General features: G+C 34.7%; 1 long non-coding RNA gene across 1 annotated transcript in view; it reads left to right on the top strand.

Annotated features, from left to right (window-relative positions):
* LOC140709565 (uncharacterized) overlaps positions 1-22741 on the top strand; it is a 41518-nt gene extending 18777 nt beyond the window's left edge. The window contains exons 2-3 of the long non-coding RNA XR_012090063.1: positions 17482-17509; positions 22479-22741. This is a non-coding gene — a long non-coding RNA (uncharacterized lncRNA). The remainder of the gene's footprint in view (positions 1-17481; positions 17510-22478) is intronic.
* The last annotated feature ends 248 nt before the right edge of the window (positions 22742-22989 follow it).

The raw sequence follows: 22989 nt of genomic DNA, 5'->3' as shown, positions 1-22989 counted from the left end.
CTAAATGTATCCCTGATCATGTAATTAAGGAAAATGTTAGTGATCATATTCCTAACTTAGAAAAGAAATAGTGGGTGCAGTTTTACTATTGTTTTCACTTAATGCCCCCACCCCTTTTAAATTTAAAGCTTCAAATGAAAATACTTTGCAATAAATACTCTCTTTGCTCATCTCTTTTAATAAAATGAAACATAATTTCAGAGTTTCTTTAGTAGAGAAATTGAGTCCATTCTATGTCTGTTTTCACAGACTATACATGCTATTTTCAGCTTCAAGTCAAGTAACAAGATATTTAGCAGTAGATATTTAAACAATGTAGATCTATTAGTTAACGTAAGAAGGGATCTGAAGGTGAGGTGCTTCCAGGGCTGGTTAAGCAGCTGAAGAATGCTCTAAAGAACTCAGGGTTTCTCATCAGTATCACACTCGCACCTTCACCATCTGCACTCTCAGTGTGCCACTAATATCTATATTCCTGGTAACAAGATGGTGTCACTAGAACCAAATATCACACTTCCAGAGACTATTCAGTGATGGTCTGGTAAATGTTTAATCACCTTTTATCTGGAAAATAAAAATGAACAAAAAGCATTTTAATTTGCAGCGTTTGCTGATTTTCTTGTTGTAAATTTTCTCACCAGGGTCAAATGATTCCCAGGTCTAACATGATGTCTATGAACACGGAGCTGGGAAGAGATGTGCATCATCATGAGTCAGTATAAGTTGGTTCTAACATACCACTGGGTGCCATCCAGTCAGGAGCAAGCTATATTTTACAATTTGTATTTCGGAAGGAAAAGCTTCCCCAGAAATCCATAAATTCTCTTATGCTTCATTGGTCTGGCTTACATCTCATGCCTACCCCTAAACTAATTACCATGAAGGGGACTGGAATGACCATGATTGCTTACAAAGAATAATCTGCATTCACTCTCCGGGGCAGGGTAACTTCCTGTAAGCTTATGGGAGAGGACATACCTGAAAAAATTTGGAGCAGTTCAACAAATAGTGAGGAGATGAAATGTACCTGCTGGGTGAGTAAACAATAGCGTCTGCCAGAGGTACAAAACCAGACATAATTATGTTCTTATGCACAAGTGCACATGAGAAGGAATATAGAAATGTAAGCACATATATTTTTACTCTACCTTCAGCATCTCTCTATGAGTCTATCGTTAAGAAAAACACACAGGTCATTAGGATATGTCATCTTTTTGTTTGGCCAACTCCTGGAGCCTGGTCGTGGTGAAACATCAAAGTAGAAGGAGATTACGAGCTGAGTTGGGTTGATGGTTCTCAGCACTTCAAACGGTGTGAATGGTTGGGAACAGCTAAAATTCCAAAAGGAAAACATTATCTTTTATATAAAACATGGCCTTGAAACAACGTTAATATGTTTTTGACTATGAGTACTTTATTATCTGCTGTTCAACAGCACCTTTCTAAAGCATGCTCATCATTTCCATCAATCCAGATGTTTCCTTTTTATTTAAAACAGGAAAGTCTTACCCATGTTGCATTAAGGAGAGTAGCTAAAGATGATTAAGAAGGGCCTGAGCAGACAAAAAGAAGTACTGTGTTTTCTTGAGATTGAAAGAAAATAAGTGTGTTTGATTCTTGATGAATGGATAGTTTTTTACTTTCCATCCTGATACTTTGTAGTTAGTTCTTACTGTATTTTAAAATAATCCAGTTTTCTTTTTCAAAATGCTCACCTCTGTCATTCATCCTCTTTGCTCCTCCTTTGTCAGTACTCCAACCTCAAACACACACATACTACTATTATCTATGAATGGACTTTTTTTCTCTTTCAAGGAGACCAAGATCTTAGATGTCTTTTTAGCTCCGTCTGCCATTGCTCACTATTATTCTGCTTATTGACAATGCAGAGGTGACATGAGTAGTTTGAGACTCTTCACTCATTATGAGGAGAGGTTAGTAACTCTGCTGCTTTAGTCTAGGCTAGTCAGGTCAAGATTTAGAACTTTCACCAAATTGATGAGTTAAGTCCCTAAGGTGGGGAAATGCATGATCTTCTAATACAGGAAGATCTCTGTTAATAATGCCACCATAATAGTAATGATGTATCTGCTGCCATACAGGTTAATTGTGTTACATTGTTCTGTGCTACCTTTACATGGTCTAATCTATGCTGTAATTAGCAACTGAACATTAACAAGTGTTATCTACATGCTAAGGCCTAAAATAAGTTTTTCTGTCTTATTTTGTGAGATAGAGGAGTGGTAATCACTTTGCTGTCTGTCAGTAAAGAACTATAAGAGGTGAAGCAGGCTTGACTTAAAAGAGATGTTAGTTAGATATAAGAAAGCAATGCTTTGAGGTTGATAAATCCTCCAAGAAAGGGTGAGTTGTCAATCATAGAAATCTTTAGAGAGTAAGTTTCTGTAACCTTGATATTTTAGAAGTAACTTACATGAAGACTAGAGGATGACTCAAAAGAGATGTGATATCTTCTAGGTTTGAGTCTGTTCAGTGACATAATTTAGTTTCAGATCTAAAGCAAATTTACAAAGCAACCTTCCCACTATGGGTACTGAATAGATAAACTTCATCTCTCAGGTCCAAGAAAAAAATGGTTGCTTCTATAGAGGCATTTTATGAATATTTAGATTCCCCCCATCCATTTCTGGTGCCAGATAGCCATTTTAAAGGATGTGTGAGCTGTGCTGTACAATTGTGTGAGCAGTCCATAAATATGTGTGATAAGAAAATAATTTACTGTTTATACTTTAGGTAAAGATAATGATATTATTTCCCTCATATCAACTTCAGAAGGCACATATTAGGAAAACATATTTTATTTGTATATAACAGCTTCTCCTTTGCACCACTAAAACTTTGGACTGTTATATTTTGATTTCTTGTTCCACTACTTTTCTATAAAGAAATGTCGATTTTGAGGAATACTTTTTTAAGTTGGTGCTTCTCAGTGGCAAAATGTGTTTTAATAAAATGCAGGTAATTTACTCCATCCATTAATTAATTTACAAATTTAAACTTGTAATATCTCCTTTGCTCCTATGTTAACACAGGTGAAATGAAGCATCAGCAAAAGATTCAGAAACAAAATGTAATTTACAGTTAATCTCTTTTAAGCCTAAACATTTCTCCTTCTCCTTTATGAAGACTCTACATAGCTACTACTGCCTCCGGATTAGTCAAAATTTTGAAAATACATGTTTTTCACCAAGCACACTTTTTACATTTTAAAAATTTTATATTCTAGAATAGTTGTGGATTTATGAAACAATTGCAAAGATAGTAAAGGTACCATCCCACACAATTTACCCTATTATTAATATATTCTGTAGTATATTGTGACATTTGTCACAATTAATAAATCAGTATGGATATATTTTTATGAACTGAAATCTATAATTATTAAGAATTCCTTAGTTTGTACCTGTTGTTCTTTTACTGTCCAAGAGTCCCACCCAAGATACCATCTTACAATTACTTGTCCTGTTTCCTTAGGCTCCATTTGGCTGTGACAGTTTCTCACACTTTCCTCACTTTTGATGACCTTACTAGTTTTGAGGAGTTCTGGTTAGATACTTTGTAAAATGTTCCTCAATTTGTGTTTGTCTCATGTTTTCTTAGGATTAGACTGGAGTTGCAGATTCAGGGGAGGAAGCCAAGTACATTTGTAAAGGAAATTGTTTTATTCTGCCTTCCCATTTTCACACTGCAGATATTGTTTATGTTCACAGAAGTACAGGTTAAAGGGTCTCCTGGAAACATGGATATGAACTGCATTGCTTACCATAAAGTTACATGTAGATCACATCACAAAGTTAAATTCTCAAAATTAAGGGTACATAACTTCAGCAATAATTTGCTTCCTTCTGAAAATAGTCAGGTGGCTATTATGAATTTCTAGTGGTGATTTCCTGACTTCTCAATTATAAATCTATGGGATTGGAAAGGGCTAATCCCACATGCTTGGGAGTCTCTGTAGTACAAAACAGTAATTTTCTAACTCTTGCTAGCCACGAAAAATATCTGTTGAAATGAAATCTTGCATGGCCACATAAACAAATAAATAAAAGCAAAGTTGGTCTAGTTACAGCAGGGCCCCAGAAGGACATGCTTAGCATAAATGCACATCCACTAGTTTGGTAGACTGGTAGAAGAACAGGGAGTAAGTATACTACTTCACGTGATTGGAGGATAATTCAGTGATGTGTGAGGTGTCTAGTGTTGCAACTTTATGGCACATAGTCACTCAATAAATATCAGATTCCCTCTTCTTAAACTATAACTTAGCACATGTATCTTTACTTGCCATTTGAATATCTGTGTGTGTGTATATGTGTGTGTATGGAGGTGTACACTCCAAAGGAAATACATATAATGATGAGAATATGAGATAATTATGATGAATAATTAATCTTATATTGTGAAATTATGAGAATTACTGTGGGTTAATATCAAAACTCAGAATAACCAAATGAAAATATTTCCTGACATCTGAAATATCTTACATTTTGAAATGCTTTATGAAGACATAAATATTGGTTGGTCAGCAGTTTTAAAAACTGTTGCCTATATATCATCTTGCATTGAAAATGTTTTCATTGGTGTTATGGAGTGTCTTGTCAGTTGTTGTATTCAGATAATAATATCTACTCTCTAATATTTAAAAAAATCCAAAACAACATCATTTATTAAGTTTATATAACAGGAAGATGGAAGCTTAGAATTCAGTGGAAAATTTGTCTTGTGTCCAGCGTATTAGTTGAGAAAAATAAGGAAAATAAATATGTTAAGGTCATTAAATAATAATTCTAATACACTTTACTGTGTTAATATTTTACTAAAAAGTTGCAAAAATAATAAAAATGAGTATGAGAAAAATTTTGCAATAATTATAATTTGTCTTTGGTATTTGGCATATTTGGTGAATCTCAATAATACATTTTGTAACATTTTAAAAATATTACATTTGATCATGAATGGATGACTAATAACTTTTTAATTTGCTCTATCATTTTATATTATTGTTTTAGTTATTGTGTTAAGGCATTTTGTTAATAATTATACTGCAATTGGTTTAAAAATATTTTCAAATTCATATGAGGTAGGGAGGGAAAACAATTTTTTTTTTTTCAGTTTACAAATGAACAAAGCAAAGCAAATAGCAATTGAGTAACTTCTGTGTATTACAGAGGGACTCAGTGGAACAACTGAATGTCCTAAATCTCAGGTCAATACATTTTCCACTGAAGATCATGGTTAATTTAGCTACATCTATTCTGTTTTAAATCTAGTTCCTTCCTTCTTTCTGTTTAACTAAGCATGTTCCTTTTCCTTTATATTTGAATTGCCAAGTGGCTGAAGTCAGATAAAATTCTGTATGTGATATACTTGGTTTTGAAGTGGCAAACTTTTAGGTGCGCTGAAGGATGACAGAGTGAGGTGATGTACTATTATGTGCACAGCTAAAGTTCAGAGTCACTGTAATAGCAGTCAGAGCTTTACTGTCTGTGACTTTGTGCCATGATTTTTTTTTTTCTAAATTTACCTTGGTCCTGGTCAGTTTTATTACCTATGTCTTTCTTAGTTCACAGAAATAAGGCAAGAAGCAATAGTAACTGTGGTCAGGCCACAATCACCACGAATAGTGATCCCTAACACCATCTGCATTTATGAATGTGATCATTGCTATATACATTATTTATTATTAGAGCCTCCATATATTGGGGTTTGTCCTTTCCTAGAATATTGGAGATATCAAGAGAACACTTGAAAAACTGGCCTTCAGAACTCGGGAGAAATGATGGTGAGATAAATTGTATTATTTTGTATCAATTTAATTCGATAAAGCACACAATGCTGACATTACTAGACTTTTCTGGGTTCCAAGAGATTATACAAAACTGTATTCTCTGAATCTATATCAGAGAGATGAACAGATACTGCCTTCTGAATGGAAGTCAGGGACCAGGAATCTACTTCTTTTTCGGTTATCCTAGCTGAGCTATCTTTTTCAATAGGAAGTCACTTATTCTAGCCTCTAACTTGCTAAAGTGTGTTCCTGGTCAGCAGACAAAATGGACTTCCCCATGCCTAACAGAAGTACTTCAAGTTAAAATAGAACTATGCAGCCATAGCTGGGTAAGGGAGGCATCAATAACTCTATGTTCTCAGAAAGATATTGTGAAAGTATTACAGGATCTTCTTTTCTACAATCAAGCAAAACCAGTTCCTGTTGTCAGGCCTGGACCAGAAAGCCAGAACCTCATCCAGCTTCATGCCAAATGCCGTCGTACACACCCACCACTGCCCTTTGAAAGAAACATAGAAACATAAGACAGAGACTTCTGGTTTGGTGCTTTGAAACCAGTCAGCTCTTACTTGCCCCAACCAATCAAGGCTCAGCTGCACTGACCAATCAGAACTAAGGAAGATTCAATCCTTCATTTGCATAAACAGATCTGACTGGGAACCCAGGCAGGAATTTTTTGCTATAAAACTAGAACCCTCTCTTTGTTTTCTAGAATGTGCACCTTCATTTTTACACTAGAGGCTGCATCTCCCAGGATTTGGTTCACTGAAATAAAATCTCTTTCCTTCAAATTCCGTGTCAGAGAATGTTTACAAACTCTTTTGCCACAAGTCATCCCTATTTCTTTATCATTATTTTAATGTGATGGAAGTTATCCGTCCTTCATATATGATATATATGATATATATATATATACACACATATATATATGAATGATATATTTTGAGAAGATGAAAAGGTCCAAGGCATAATTTTTATTGACTTCCTCTTTCTGGAAGTCCTTCCTGCCACTTCTGAATGTCCATAGTTCTGCGTTTTTACTTTTCTGGTGTACTTCTCTCTTTTAGTTGTGTGGTGTAGTTATGGGTGTGCTTGTTTTATCTTCTTTCCCTGAGTGCACATTCTGATAAGATAGCAAGAGCAGTGATTCATCACTTACCGCCCTTTTTAGTCCCAGTCTGCTGCTCAGTGTATTGTGGAAATTCAGTGACTATTACTGAAGTAAATCTTTAGACTAACATGGAATATTATTTCAGTGTAATGCAACTTTTGCTTAATGTCTCTCAATATTTAATATTGTTTGAAAGCTACCCAAATCACATAACTATAAGTTATCAGAACAGAAGTTGCATAGAATAAACATCTCTCTGTGGATACATACCTTTTGTTTTTCATGTGGATTATATTTTTTCCTCAGGATTTTGGAAAGCCCAAAGTGGCTTCTAAGTATTTTAAACATAGAGACATCTCTAGCTTTCTTAATGATTACAAAAGCCATTTCTCCTTAAATTAAGCCTGCTTCACTTGTTATTGTTTTATGTAATTTCTTCAGCTTTTTAATAGTCTATACAGTTTAGTAACTGCACCATGTTTAAGGTGTTTGGATGCCATTTGGAAACTTCATAAAAGGAGGTCACTTAGAGTTCAGAAATGTTTAGAAAAGAGAAAAAAATCTTAGGAAGGTTCTCTTTGGAGTTAGCAATTCAGAACCTCTGCTTTGTTTGCATTCAAGATACAATATGCCAGGCTAAGATTATCTGTTGTGAATCAGGAAAAAAGCAAAGTTAAAAACAGAGTAAAGTAAGTTGTGTCATATATAAGGGGATATCTCAAGTCTCTTGTGCCTGGGTTGTTTAAAAAATTGTATTTGTAAATTCATGGTATTTTAAAGTGATGCGCTTACTGAGTTTGAAAAAGAAATTTATAAAAATAATAACAAAGTTTCATTGCTCTGCCTAAAGTTATGGCTCATAATTTTGGAACATATGCTCTAAGCTGTGTCATGAAGTAGGGGGAGGGGGGCTTCTGAGTCATCCCCTTTCTTGTTTAGCCTAGAGAGAAGTAGAATTTAAGATAACCATTTATGCATCTCAACATACTTAAAATGTAGCCCTGCCAGAGCAGAGGATCCATTGAGAGAAAAAGAGAGGGGAGACGGAAGTGACCAAAAGCTAGCTTCTGGCTGGATAATAAATTTACATATAACTTCTGGCTTCCCCTCAAGTAGAGCTTTTGCAAGGGATTTATAGGTCAGATAGCTCAGCAGTTTGAGCTTGTTGCCCACCGTACCTTAACAAAGCTTGTGCGTGTTTGTACAGCTGGACTGGTAGCTGTGGGAGTCCCGAGAATCCCACAGCCCTCCCGTCCCTGTACCTCCCCTTCGCCATTTACCAGCACACAAATACACACAGAATGAAACTGTCTGACTAGCAGGTTAAAGGCCCACAATTCAAGCCCTGTTTATTTTCTTTCCTTGATTTCCTGCTGCTACAGTGAGTAAATGATATTTTTCCCCCTTGCTTTTTTTTTTAACCTGTTTGTCTATCAATGTCTGCTAGGGAATGGAAGAAATTCTAATATTTTAACATAGTGTATGTGACACACGCTTTGGTGTACTATTTTAAACTTCTCTCCCTCTCTCCCCATCTTCTTTCTCTTAAGCTCTCTCCACTCTCATTTTTTTCTTATATTTTTGGGAGAAGGAATTTACCCAAAGGAAGGAAAGAAAAACATCCCCGCACTCTTCAAGTGTAACTTCACCCTGAGGAAGGGTGTTATTTTAATTACTGCTGAACCCATTCTGTAGGGAGGCCTGTAAATGCTTGATGCAGCTAGTAGAGTGGCAGTTAATATGCCTTTTGAATCAGTGCCACAAACTACAAAGACTACCATCTGGGGAGGTATTACATTTTTAAGAAAAAAATAGCTGAGACTTTTCTTTAAATGGGCTTGTAAATTCCAGTCAATCTTAGGTTCATTTCATTTTTTTCCAAAAAATTCTTTCATATGAAATATTTAAAAGTATATTAATTAACCAGACAAGAAACAGCGATTCTGAATTTCAATGACTATGACTATACTTACAGGTGTGATTGGTGTGTTTGTATTTTGAGTTGTTTTCTGTCATCTCCAACAGCAAGTTCACTAAATCTCTTTAATTTGAAAAGAACCAAACTGATGAAGAAAGTTTTTTTGCATGCTTAATATTCCCGAGTTATCTTTTTCTTTTCCTACCAGGAAAAAAGTTTTACTTAGAAAGCAAAGGTAGTGTATTTATTAATTTCTGATATTTTAAATAACTGGTCACCCTTCATCTCCCGTGTGTAGCTGTTCTGGCAGATGAGGTAGGAAAGGAAGATTATTGGAGCTGGGCAAAGCTGGTTAGAATTCAAGTCTCGCAGCTTAATTAGCACATTGTTCTAAGGCAAGACATGAAAACATTTGGAGCCTCAGCCTCTTCATCTGGGAAATGGGAAAAATACCATTTCCTTGCCAACCTTACAGAGTTGTTGAGAGAACGGAATGATATAATGGCTGTCAAAGTGCTTTATACATGGAGACATTTTATATAAATCTAAAATAGCCTTATTTTTCCAAAGTTTTAAATTATCCTTGATATATGAGCTTTTCCTTTCCTTCTTGAGGGCATACTTTCATGGCAAATCCATAACTGCTAGAAGTTACAAATTCTAAATTTTGAAGAAACTCCAAGTCAGACATCAGAAATTCATTTTTGTAAAAGTTACATTTACATTGTGCCTCTTAGTAAAATCTAGAAGTACCTGAAATATAATGAAAAAATAAGCAATTAATTGGATTTAGTGGTCAATCCAATTAATCTAACTATAACTATTCAGACAGAGTGCTCAGGATCTTATTTCAAAATTCTCCAAGATGCCTTAACATCACACTCTGTTGACATTTTAAATGTACTTAGCAGGAAACCTTCTGATATTTATCCTTTCATTTGCTAACATTCCTTAGATTACTAAGTCCCATGGAATTTCAAACTTACAGGTACTTGTTTAGTAAGGAAAATACACATATAGCTTCACAAGTAACAGACTGAGCTACGTTGAACTTCCTGTAACACCTTTGCTATTAAAAAATCATTAGGGAGACTTTCTTTTTAAGTTATATTGTGCATTAAAAAGCAATTCAGAATATTCTGAGGGAACAATGGTTGAACAATTATTCATACAGGAACTTTCTTTGTCAAGTATTTGAACTCACATGTGGAAAATATTTTCCAGTTTCCTCTCTCATCTCCTTCCTCCTTCCATCTCCCTATAATCCTGGCCTATGGCAGTCTACTTTCAAGAAGGAGGCATCTCTGTAACAATGTTCTTGTCCATGTCTGTATTCAAGTTCATATATCGTATGGCTATAGACATATATATTTATTCTTTAATAAGAGTAAGAGGTGTTCCCCGAATACCTGCTCTCATCATTTGGATTATAATAGTGACACTTTCTTCACCTGATAGTTTTTGCACAAAAGTAAATATTTTATTTGAGAATAGTTAATAATGTTCTTCAATTAGAAAAGCTTAATGAAAAAAACTAAGTATATTTTTTGTCTGCTTTTAAAAGTATACCTGTATTTTTTCTCCTTTTCTGCCTGCCATCTTTTTAGTCTTCATAGTAAGTCTTCACTTGAAAAAATAAAGCATTGGCCAGGCACGGTGGCTCATTCCAGTAATCCCAGCACTTTGTGAGGCCAAAGCGGGCGGATCACTTGAGGAGTCTGAGACCAGCCTGGCCAACATGGTGAAACTCTGTCTCCATTAAAAATACAAGAAATTGGCTGGGCGCAGTGACTCACACCTGTAATACCTGCACTTTGGGAGGCCGAGGCGGGTGGATCACCTGAAGTCAGGAGTTCGAGACCAGCCTGGCTAACATGATGAAACCCCGTCTCTACTAAAAATACAAAAAATTAGCTGGGTGTAGTGGCACGCATCTGTAATCTCAGCTACTCAGGAGGCTGAGGCAGGAGAATCACTTTAACCTGGCAGGTGGAGGTTGCAATGAGCCAAAATTGCGCCACTGCACTCCAGCCTGGGCAACAAGAGCAAAACTCCATCTCAAAAAAAACACAAAAACTGAAAAACAACACACACACACACACACACACACACACACAAGAAATTAGCTAGGCCTGGTAGCAGTGCCTGTAATCCCAGCTACTTGGGAGGCTGAGACACAAGAATCACTTGAATTGGGAGGTGGAAGTTGCAGTGAACCGAGATTGAACCATTGCACTCCAGCCTGGGTGACAGAGCAAGACTCTGTCTCAATAAATAAATAAATCAATACAATCAAAATAAATAAATAAATAAAGCATTTAGATTCTATGTGATGGGTCAACTTAGAGTTTTATATTCCCTGTGTTCTAATTATTCTTTAAGATAGAATGGCTGTGACGGTTAGTTTGTTCTCCCCATACAATTGTACTACTGTTCTTAAGGCCCTTACGTGGTGGAACAGGCAGTAAAGACCAGCAATATCTGTTGCTCCCATAACATTTCTGTGTAGCCAACTTTGCTAATTGCATGAAACAAATTTACATGGTTAGGCTATTTCTCATAAATGCTCAACATATACTTGTTCCTCAGCTGTCCTCTTACATTGATAGTGTCTTACTCTAAATATTCTAAAATATCCCCAGTCTGCTTAATAACTACAAGGAGGTTGTTGAAACTTACACACAACTTCTAGGTTTACACCAGCAGCTGAATACATTTATTGCATGTCCAGCTTAAGCAAGCATTTATACATTCAAAATATGAGTTTCCTAACTTAGGCGGGAGAAGAAGATGCAATCAAGATGTATTTTTCCTGTGAAAAGTAGGAGATAGTTGAACGCTATTAGAAGTTGAACAGCTGGTCACTGTTTATGAAAACAGCTAGGCTCTTATCCATAAGACAGGAAGGAGAGTCAAAAGCCAAAGTCTCCTTTTAAGATACAGCTGGAAGGTTTTCAGAGTTCAGGGAAAATTTTAAACCTAGGGTAGATATGCCTTTTTTCCCCCTCTCGTAGTTATAGTAAAAAGAAGAGTGAACAAAAAAACTCAAGAGTAAAAATACCTTTATCAGTTCAACAATTTATATTCTACCAAACACATGTATTACTTTTGGGAAAAAAAATTGCAAACTTTTACCACAAGTAAGAACAGGTGAGTGATGCAGACACTATATAAAAATAAGAGGAAAATGCATTAAACGTAAAGTGGATAATGAAGTATAAAACAAGAAATATAGCTAAGGATTACTTTTAATTTCTCTTAAGGTCTCCTTAATGACTGAAAATAAATTAGCAACTTTAGCAAGAAGTACTTTATTCAAAGTATAATGAACAGCTTTCTAGATCAACTCTCTGTTATCTAGTAGATTCATTGAGTTTTATGGCCAAAGGGACTTAGAAAAGGAGCTCTGGATAGGAAAATTAGGAGGAAGTAGATTGAATGATTTATTTCTATATTATTTTATTGATAAGTGTAATCGTGATTCTTTCTGTGGAAAACATTTGTCCAGAGAAGAATTAACCTATGTAAAACAGTTGAAGTCAGATTTAGAGGCCATTTTGAGTAAGAAAAAAAATAAGGAATTAAATACAACTTCATCCTACAGATAAACTTCACTCTACTAGGCAGTTGTATTCTGGAAGTATCAAATGACTCTATTTTAACAGGTGACATGAGACTTGCAAAAAAATACCTGGTCCCCCAACAGATAAATATGAATTTGTTCAGAGCTATCTCCATACATAATAACTGGAAGTGCTCCATTTGATGCTTTTGTTTTTCTTTAGGTTGCTACTAAGTTCTGATAAAACAATTGATTATTATTTTGGGCAAGGGAATTTAAATTATGCATGGAAACATAAATATGTGTAAGTTTTATAAAGCAAATACATTGAATTTAGTGCATTTGAATTCAAAAGAAAAGATATCAAATTAAAACGCAGCATGAGTTAAACTATGGTTTTAAAAACTTGCACACACATCTAGGTTTTCAAATAAATCAGTTTAAATTAACTGTTATTTTATTCTCTTCTTAAGCTGCTTTTGAAATATGTGGCAGGATTTGTCATTTGACTTAAAAAATGAGTGTAGTTGCTTATTTCCTTTTCAGCTTTTTTTCATTACTGTAAAAACAAAGTTTTAGCAGTCCATGTCTGCTCTCATTTCATCAAGAACCAGTAAAAATTAAATTTAAAAAACACTTTGAGAGCTTGCCCTAAAGTTAGCAGCAATAAAGCATATGCTGGTCTGCATATAGTTTTCGTTTTCATTCCCTTCAAACTCTTGTACTCTTCTCAAAGCTTTCACTGATATTTTCTTTCCATGGTTTGATTGTTATGGCACACCATCTACCTGAAGAGAATTATGATACTGGTTTGGAACAAAACTCTCCTTTTTTTGGAAAGTGCAGATAAACAGTGTGGCCTTTGCATTCTCTACTATTGATGAAAACCTGCATCTCTCTCTTTTCTTCCTACCATTATCAACCGTCCCTCTACAAAAAAGGATGTAGATTTTCCTTATCTTTCCAATCTAATGCTTCTAAATAATGTCAGTCTTGGTTTGCCCATGATGTAAACCACTCTAATTTCCTTTATAGACTTCAAATATAAAGTTAATTTGATTTATTAGTAACTTATGTGCTACTCCTTTCACAAATATTGCACAGCCTTTGCCAGAGGCTGCTTCCTGACATAAACCCCAAATGGTGCAAAAGTGAAAACTGACCCTAAAATCTCTTAAAGCAGTGCATGGATGAAATATGCTAGATAATCTTTTTTTTTTTTTTTCTTGGTCAAGTGTAAATGAAGCAAAGCCTCCCTTCACTTATATACATGTGTGCACGTGTGCATGTGTGCATGCACACGTGCACACATACTACTTAAAAGTTTGTATATGTAACTTTTGTTGCAACCTAAGTCTCTGCAAACCGTTTTTTTATATCTTGTCAATAATGCCATGAACCAACTAATTAAAATCTTAGACTTTGAGAGTCACGAACTTGCTTTTGACTGAGTGGGTAGACATAGAGTTACAGAATGCCTGGAAAGGCCATATGAAAGAAAAATCATAGGGAGGTACAAAAGTGTATAACCTCAAAATAGAAAATAGTTGTGAAAAGAAGATAATAGAAAAAAATAATACTTTTCCGTATAGTATTGAGAAATTTTAAAAAGTTGCAAAATGCTTATCACATGTATATGTAGAATAGCTGATAGAAAGTACAATCCTGAGGTCCTAAAGAGCCTTCCATAAAGCACAATACTTGTAAGCTATAGGTAATTGGTATTATCTAGAAAAGGCGCATAGCTCGTCTTCCAACTTATGATGACACCAAGCAAAAGTTACCTACTGATGGTTGAAAATTAATGTCTAATACTTACTATAAGTAAAAGTTTTTGGGAAAAAAATTCTAAGTCATATTACAAATCTCCTAAGAGGGTAGTTAATAAGACTAAAGATTTAAAATTTTCTCTTGAGTAAAAACTAAATAAAAAATCTCACATAAAATCCTTAGGTCTTATAAAATATGAAACATTTATTACTTTTTATCTATATTATATATCATTCACCATAACAAGAATTTGTTGAGTTAAAATTAACATGCAATGAATCTTAGTTTCCTAACACCTTGGGCATTTGAGATGCAGAATAAATGTTTATTTATTAATTTATTATTACTATTTTTTAAAAATTTGAGCCAGTTTGGCAGAAGGCTGGATGTATTGCCAGGGTACATGTGCTCTGCTGAGAAGCCAAGTACATGTCAGAGAGAGTAAGAGGAACAATGGCTTGTAAGGTGGTCACATGCGTGGCTTTAGCCTCTTAGTCAGTAGAGTAAATATGGCACCACCATGTCTCATATCAGAGAGGTCCATCGTTCCTTCTGTTTTAGCCTTGGATCCAACCTCACTGAGCCATCCTCAAGGTTAAATGGGCTTTCTGATGCCCTTATAATCTGTGTTCTGAGCTACTAACATTGTCAAAAGCCAGTGAAAAAGTAGCACTAACATTCACCAGAATTCAATTCTATTGCAAAGACATAATATAGGCTATTTCTATCATGTAACATACATTTTTGGTGAAAATATTTGCTAAAATGAATATTAAACAGCTTCCTTTCAAGATGATCAATATTATATTTCTTCAAACCTCACATATTCTGTGTAGGTGAGTTTTGAGCAATATTTTAAAGAGAAAATATCTAATATAGATACTGAATTACCTACAGTGATATAGAACAGCAGTAACTGCCTTGAACAAAAGACAGTTAACAAAATATATGTTTCATCTTAATGCTACTTCGTGATAGGTAGGGAGTGAATTTGTCAACCTACATGAGTATAATACTAGCAAGTCAGTTTTAAAGACCATTGATTTGTATAAAGACTTTCAATTAAAAATGTAAAATAAACACATATCAATCCACAAAATCAATGACTTATTAATATATTTAGAACAATATTAAAAGTTCTTATATATAATTCTTTCCTATGTTATTAGAAATGCATGTTATTAATTTGTATGTGCTTTACTTAGCTCTTTAAATGTAAAATGTTTCTTCTAAATTTGTGGACAAATCAGCTTTTGCTTTACCTAAAAGAATCTGACACTGGAACAAATGAGTTCTTTCTTTTAAAGTAGTATAACATAATGTTTTAATATACATACACATTGTTCAGTAATTTCTGCAATTAGGAATTGTGGCCTTTTTTTTCTTTCAGTACTTCAAAAATATTATTACACCCTCTAAGGGTGTAATATTTTTTAACCTTTGACCCAAATCTCCCCATTTCCTCAACCTCCAACCTCTGGTAGCCATCATTCTCTCTCTTTCTGAGTTCAACGTCTCTAGATTCTACCCATCAGTGAGATTATGTAGTATTTGTCTTTCTGTGTCTGGCTTATTTCACTTAGTATAGTGTCTTCCAGGTTCATTCATGTTGTTGGAAATGTGAGGATCTTCTTTTTTTTTTTTAAGGCTTATAATATTCCATTGTGTACACACACACACACACACACACACACACACACACAGACACACATGATATATACATCCATTTATCCATCAAGAGACAGTTTGTTTCTATTATCTTGGTTATAGTGAATAATGCTGCCATGAACTTTTGATAATACTTTAAAATTTTTTTTAAAATTTTTCCATAGATTGTTGGGTTACAGGTTGTATTTGGTTACATGAGTACATTCTTTAGTAGTGCTTTGTGAGATTTTGGTGTACCCATCACTTGAGAAGTATACACTGCTCCCTATTTGTAGTCTTTTATCCCTTGCCCCACTCCCAGCCTTCCCCCCAAGTCCCCAAAGTCCATTGTATCATTCTTAGGCCTTTGTGTCCTCATGGCTTAGTTCCCACATATCAGTGAGAACATACTGTGTTTGCTTTTCCACTCCTGAGTTACTTCACTTAGAATAATGGTCTCCAATCTCATTCAGGTCACTGCAAATGCCATTAATTCATTCCTTTTTATGGGTGATATTCCATTGTGTGTATATATATATATATATATATACACACACCAATTTCTTTATTCACTCCTTGATTGATGGGCATTTGGGTTGGTTCCATGATTTTGGAAAATAAAGTGATAACATCTTTTACCAAAAAAAATGAGCAAAGGAACTGAATAGGTATTTTTCCAAGGAGAACACACAAATGGCCAATAGGTATATAAAAAGGTACTCAGCATCGCCAATCATCAGAGAAATGCAAATCAAAACCACCATGAGATAGCACTTCACATCAATTAAGATAACTTTTATCCAAAAGCTATTATCTTTGGATAACAGACTATTATCTTTGGGTAAAAGAACATGTTTCATTTCCACATATTTGTCAATTTTCCAATATTTCTCCTGTTGTTGATTTACATTTTTGTACTATCACAGTTGGAGAAAAACAATATACTTTCACTCTGCTTAAATTTGTTAAGACTTGTTTTGTGGCCTAATATAGAATCCATTGTAGATAATATTCTGTTTTATGCTTGAGGAGTATGTGTATTCTGAGGTTGTGGAATGGAATGTTCTGTATATATTTGTTGAGATAGTTCAAGTCTAATGTCTCCTCATTGATTTTCTGTCTGGATAATCTATCCATTGATCAAAGTAGGGTATCGGCCGGGCGTGGTGGTTCACGCCTGTAATCTCAGCACTTTGGGAGGCTGAGGGTGGCGGATCATGAGGTCAGAAGATCGAGACCATCCTGGCTAACATAGTGAAACCCCGTCTCTACTAAAAAATATAAAAAATTAGCCGGGCGTTGTCGCGGGCACCTGTAATCCCAGCTACTCGGGAGGCTGAGGCAGGAGAATGGTGTGAACCCAGGAAGCGGAGCTTGCAGTGAGCCGAGATTGTGCCACTGCACTCCAGCCTGAGCAACAGAGCAAGATTCCGTCTCAAACACACACACACACACACACACACACACACAAACACCAAAGTAGGGTATTGAAGCCCCTTACTGTTATTGTATTGCTGTTTATCTCTCCATTTAGATCGGTTAGTACTAGCTTTACATATTTGGGTGCTCTGCTATTAGGGGCATAAATAATATATAATTGTTATATATGTGATGAATTAACCCCTTTGTCATTATATAATTACCTTCTTTTTCTCTTTTTACAGTTTTGACTTACAGTCTTCTTTGTCTGATGTAAGTATGGCTACCTCTGCTTTCTTTTGGTTTCCATATGCATGGAACATCATTTTTCATCCTTTGCTTTCAGTCTATGTATATCCCTAAAGCTGAAGTAAGTCTGACAGGCAGCATATAGCTGGGTCTTGTATATTTTTTCTTTAATCCATTCAGCCACTCTATGTTTTGTTAACTGGATAATTTAATCCATTTACATTCAAGGTAATTATTTTTAGGTAAATACTATTGTCATTTTGTTAATTACTTTCTGGTTTTATAGATCCTTTGTTCCTTTCTCCTCTTAGTTTCTTCTTTTGTGATTTGATAATTTTATTTAATGATATGGTTTGATTTCTTTATCTTTGCTTTATCTACTGTAGCTTTTTGCTTTGTGACTACTATGAGGCTTACATAAACATCTTATAATTTTGACAATCTGTCTTAAGCTAATATCTTAACTTCGATTGCATATAAAAACTCTACACACTTACTCTCTTCCCAAATTTTTACATTTCTAGTGACATAATCTGCATAGTTTTATACTGTGTATTGATTAACAAATTATTGTAGCTATATTTGTTTCTAATAGTTTTGTCTTTTAACCTTTATGCTAGAGCTATAAGTGATACACACACCACCATTATAGTATTACATATTCTGAATTTGACTCTTTACTTACTTTTATCAGTAAGTTTTATACTTTCATATTACTTTATTTTACTAATTAGAATCCATCTCTTCAGCTTCAAGTATTCCCGTCAGCATTTCTTATAAGGCAAGTCTAGTAATAATGAACCCTCTCAGCTTTTGCTTGTCTGGAAAAGTCTTGATCTCTCCATTATTGAACAACTTTACCAGGCAAAGTATTTTTGATTGGCAGGTTTTTCTTTTCTTTTCTTTTCTTTTTTCTTTTTTTTTTTTTTTAAGACAGAATCTCTCTCTGTCACCCAAACTGGAGTGCAATGGGACCATCTCAGCTCACTGCACCTTCCACCTCCCAGGTTCAAGTGATTCTCCTGCCTCAGCCCCCGAGTAGCTGGGACTACAGGCGCATGCCACCATGCCCAGCTAATTTTTTGTATTTTTAGTAGAGGCGGGGTTTCACTGTGTTAGGATGGTCTCCATCTCCTGACCTGGTGATCTGCCCGCCTCAGCCTCCCAAAGTGCTGGGATTACAGGCGTGAGTCACCACGCTTGGCCTTTTTTTTTTTTTCTTTCAGTACTTCAAAAATATTATTACACCTTCTCCTGTCCTGCAAAGTTTTTGCGGAGAAATCTGGTAGCTAATATGGTGTTTCCATCGTATGTGACAAACCACTTTTCTCTTGCTGGATTTAAAATTCTCTTTGTCATTGATTTTTGGCAGTTTGGTTATAAAATGTCTTGGTGAAGTCTTCTTTGGGCTGAACCTGATTGAAGAGTTTTGATCTTCATGTACCTAGATGGTTGAATCTTTCAGTAGATTTGGGGAGTTTTTAGCCATTATTTTGCTAAATAGACTTTTGTCCTTTTATCTTCTGAACTTCCTGTAGTGCAAAAGTTAGCTCTCTTTACCGTGTCCCATGAATCCCACAGGCTTTTTTACATCCCTTTTCACTGTTCATTTTCTCTCTTCTGACTAGATATTTTCAAATGTCTCTCTTGAGTTCACAGATTCTTTCTTTCATTTGATCAAGTCTGCTGTTGTCACTCTCTATTGCCTTTTACATTTCATTCATTTGTGTTGTTCAGTTCCAGTGTTTCTGCTTGTCGTATTTTCCTCATATCTACATTGAATTTTTCATTTTGTTTCTGTATTATTTTTCTTGATGTTATTAAGGTGTATAACAGTACTCTCTAATAGCTTGATAAGCTACTTTAAAATAATTATTTTGAATTCTTTGTCAGGCACTTAAACTGACAAATTAGTTCTTGCTTTACCTAAAAAACACCCCAGAGCACAACAAATAATATATTTGCTGTATTAGAGTAGGCATAAGTTTCCAACTACTTTTTATTTCATTATATTTGTGAGTTTGACTTCTAATATTTACATATTTGTCTTCCTTCCATTTATATCTTGTTGCTGACATTATTAGACCTGTGTTGAAGAAATTAATTGTATATGAAATATATGAATTTGGTTTTTACTCTTATGTAAGAACAATACTTCTGTTTAACTTCAGCTGAATAACTTTGAAAAGCACTCAGTAACCAACAGAGAGCAAGATTAATTTCAATATGACACTGCAGAGAGTTCTACCCTGTTGCAGGAAGTGTTGTTTTTGGAACAATGGTAGATGCCCTTTACTATTTTTGTCTCCTGACAGAAATTAATAGTGAAGGTCTTACAAAGTAATTTATCAAATACTTTTTAAATTCACACTCTTAAAACCTATATGTCCTCAGTTGAGGGACTATGTTGTGTATGATTTTGCATCAAACTATTAGTGAAAGGCAGATTCTGACCAGAGTAAGCTCTTGGGAGTAACTGATCTGGGTGACTTTGACTTTGGTTAGACTCACTGCGGCCTGGTCTTGAAAGAAGCTAACGGGACCTGCAGCAGGACTCTGAGAGATCCCACAAGTTATGTAAACACAGATGTAGCAGGCAGAGGTGTGCAGCTCAGCAAAGAGCCTGGGCCAAAGTCAGAGCAGTTAGCACATTTTAAGTAAAGTGCCCATGCAGGCCTCAGAAAATAAGCAGTTTTGTGTGTGTGTGTGTGTGTGTGTGTGTGTGTGTTTATTTCAAAAAAGTATCAAGGTAGGCTTAAAATTTTATTAAGTATCATAAAAATGGGATGGATTATGTACTATTTATATTTCATAAATATATATAGTTATAGCTCTGTATAGATCTTTATTGTTTATCTTTAACATAAAGGTAAAATATCCATTTAAAAATGTACTTTCAGCTGCTGTTAAGCATAGATTATTATTAATATAAATGCTACCAAAGACATATATTAAAATAATATTATAAATGTACCACACTAACGCAAATTGTTAATAACACAGGAAATTATAAGTGGGGAGGGTTGGATAATAATGTTTAGAAACTGTATGTTTTACCCAGTTTTTCTGGGAATGTAAAATTACTCAACCCAAAGTATATTAATTTTAAAAATATTTTTTAAAAACAAAGTAAATTTAAAGCCTTAATTCGTGATGGGATAAAATAACTCCCCCCAATGTCTACTTTCAAAAAGAAGATTAGAAGTGCTTTGTATGTATTCATAATAGAAACAAATTGATATAGAATTGCTTCCCTTAAAAAATGAGGCTGAAGTGTATGTAAAACACTGTCTTAAAAATTTAATAATTTATTCTTCCAGCGGTTTTGTGTAGAAAAAGGCAAACAGAATTAATATGTGTGTATTGGTGTGTATATATCTTTTCTCCATGTGGAGAGGGCAGAGGAGAGTTTCATAGCAGTATTTTCTAGTGATAGATAAATAATATCCCTTTTCTTAAAAAGCTTTGGAAATGATAAACATATTTAAATTTGACTTAGAAATTCTTTGACTTAGTAATGTAAGTAAGTATTAATATATACAGAATCGGGCTTCATTTGATGTTGGTGTGGTATGGATAATGTGTATTTTCCAGTCTAGTGCTAGAGAGAGAGAGAGTAAACAAAAGTGTGATATCTAAGTGAAAATTATTAGAGTATTTAGTAGTAAGCTTTATTTCCCATCATTTATCTTGTGCCACATCCTTCCTTAGAATATGACTTCTGATTCTGCTTTGTCTGAAAAACAATAGCAAGTTGATTAGAAAGATCTGATGTTTAAACAAAAAGAAGTTGAAGCCTTAACAAAGAAAAATATTCTTTCGAATTCTGTCATTAGATTTACAGGATCAGAATTTATGGAGGCGTGAAGTTCCTCGCTCTCCCTGACATAACTTGCATTATTTGATCTAACCACAGTACCCCAAAGCTGAAAAAAAATCAGTCAGGTAGAATTCACATGTATTTTTTCCTTCAATGAAATTCATTGTATAGCATATGTTTAAGAAAACGTGTGAGTTTTATTGCAGGTCAGAAAGGCTAGACTACTAATCCGTGATTCACAAAGAAAACAGAACACAGAAAGACCAGTGCAAGACTGCTGGGTTGGAGGTTGGAAGGTTCTAGTATGTAAACCATATTCCAGTCTGATACATGTGCAACAATAGGGTAATAAAAATGAAAACACTCCATGTGGCTAAAAGACAGTCTTCATTTTAGAAACCTTAGTGTTTTATTTAGAGGTTGTTGGTCAGATTCAAGCAAGGCCAGAATGATTCTAAGTAATGGTGCTTTGTGAAGTGCATAAACCATTTGTGAACTCAAGGGGAATATTAAAGAAATTTCACTTGCCAAGAAGTTAATCAGTCAACCATAGATCCTTATGCAATGCAATTTATTGAACACCTGCCATATTAGAAGAGCTATAACCAGCCAGGTGGTAAGCAGAAATGGTAACACTGCCCTCAAGGTGCTTATAATCAGAAAAAAGTAAAAGGATGGAAACTAAAATTTACAAAGGCCTCCAATTTTACAGTATTTTACGTGCACTTACAAAGGGTGCTTGAAGCATAACTTACATGCAACACAGTCACCACCAACCAAAAAACAGATATATATATACACACACACACACACATACATGATCAGTCATAGGCATTTGTGTGTGCACATGAGAGAGTGTGTGAACATGGAGAAGTGGGGCACTTGCCTTTAGTTGGACTAGCTTTAGAAAGGAGTTGAACTTGAGACAAATTTCTGAAGAATTGTTAGGAAACAAGGAAGACACTTTGTAATTAGAAGACAGAATTCTGAATGATGTGTTTGGAAAATAAGTACTCTGTCAAATTGTAGTAATCAAGTAATTAACTGTTAGCTTCTCAATTCAGAGTAGCAACTTGATTTTAAAATAATTGGGAATAGTTAGAAGGATTTGAGCAGGGAAGTGATATAAATAAAAATTTGCTTGAAGAAGTCTCTTCTGTCTTCTATTTGTAGGACAAATGAATTAAAAGAAGCAAGCCAGCCTCACAGCTTGAAGGTATGAGGAAGACTGATCTTTCTAACCACACTGTAAATTTCTGGACATTTCCCAAGAAGCAGGTTCAGTTTTTCTTAAAATCAACTTTATTAAGGTATAATCTATATGTAATAAAGTGCTTGTGTTTTAGATACAGTGTGATTGGTTTACGTTTTGTTTTTTTTCAGCATTATTGAGGTATAATTGTCAAAATCATATGTATTTAATGTGTACAGTGCTATAATTGGTTTTGTAGATATATATGTTATGAAATGATTACCTTCAAGTTAATTAGAACATTCATCACCTCGCACAGTTACCGTTTTTTGAGAACACTTAAGATCTACTCTCTTAGCAAATTTCAAATATGTAATACAGCTTCAGTTATTCACAACCTCTCTGCCTATTACCTCATTAAGAAAAATGGGACTACAACAAATGATTATTATAAAAATTATGAAATAATTGGAACAAATATGGCATATAGTA

Source organism: Chlorocebus sabaeus, chromosome 21 (assembly GCF_047675955.1).
Source record: "Chlorocebus sabaeus isolate Y175 chromosome 21, mChlSab1.0.hap1, whole genome shotgun sequence".
NCBI lineage: Eukaryota > Metazoa > Chordata > Mammalia > Primates > Cercopithecidae > Chlorocebus > Chlorocebus sabaeus.
Note: the sequence above shows the minus strand (reverse complement) of the source record. Positions and strands in the feature narration are given on the sequence as shown.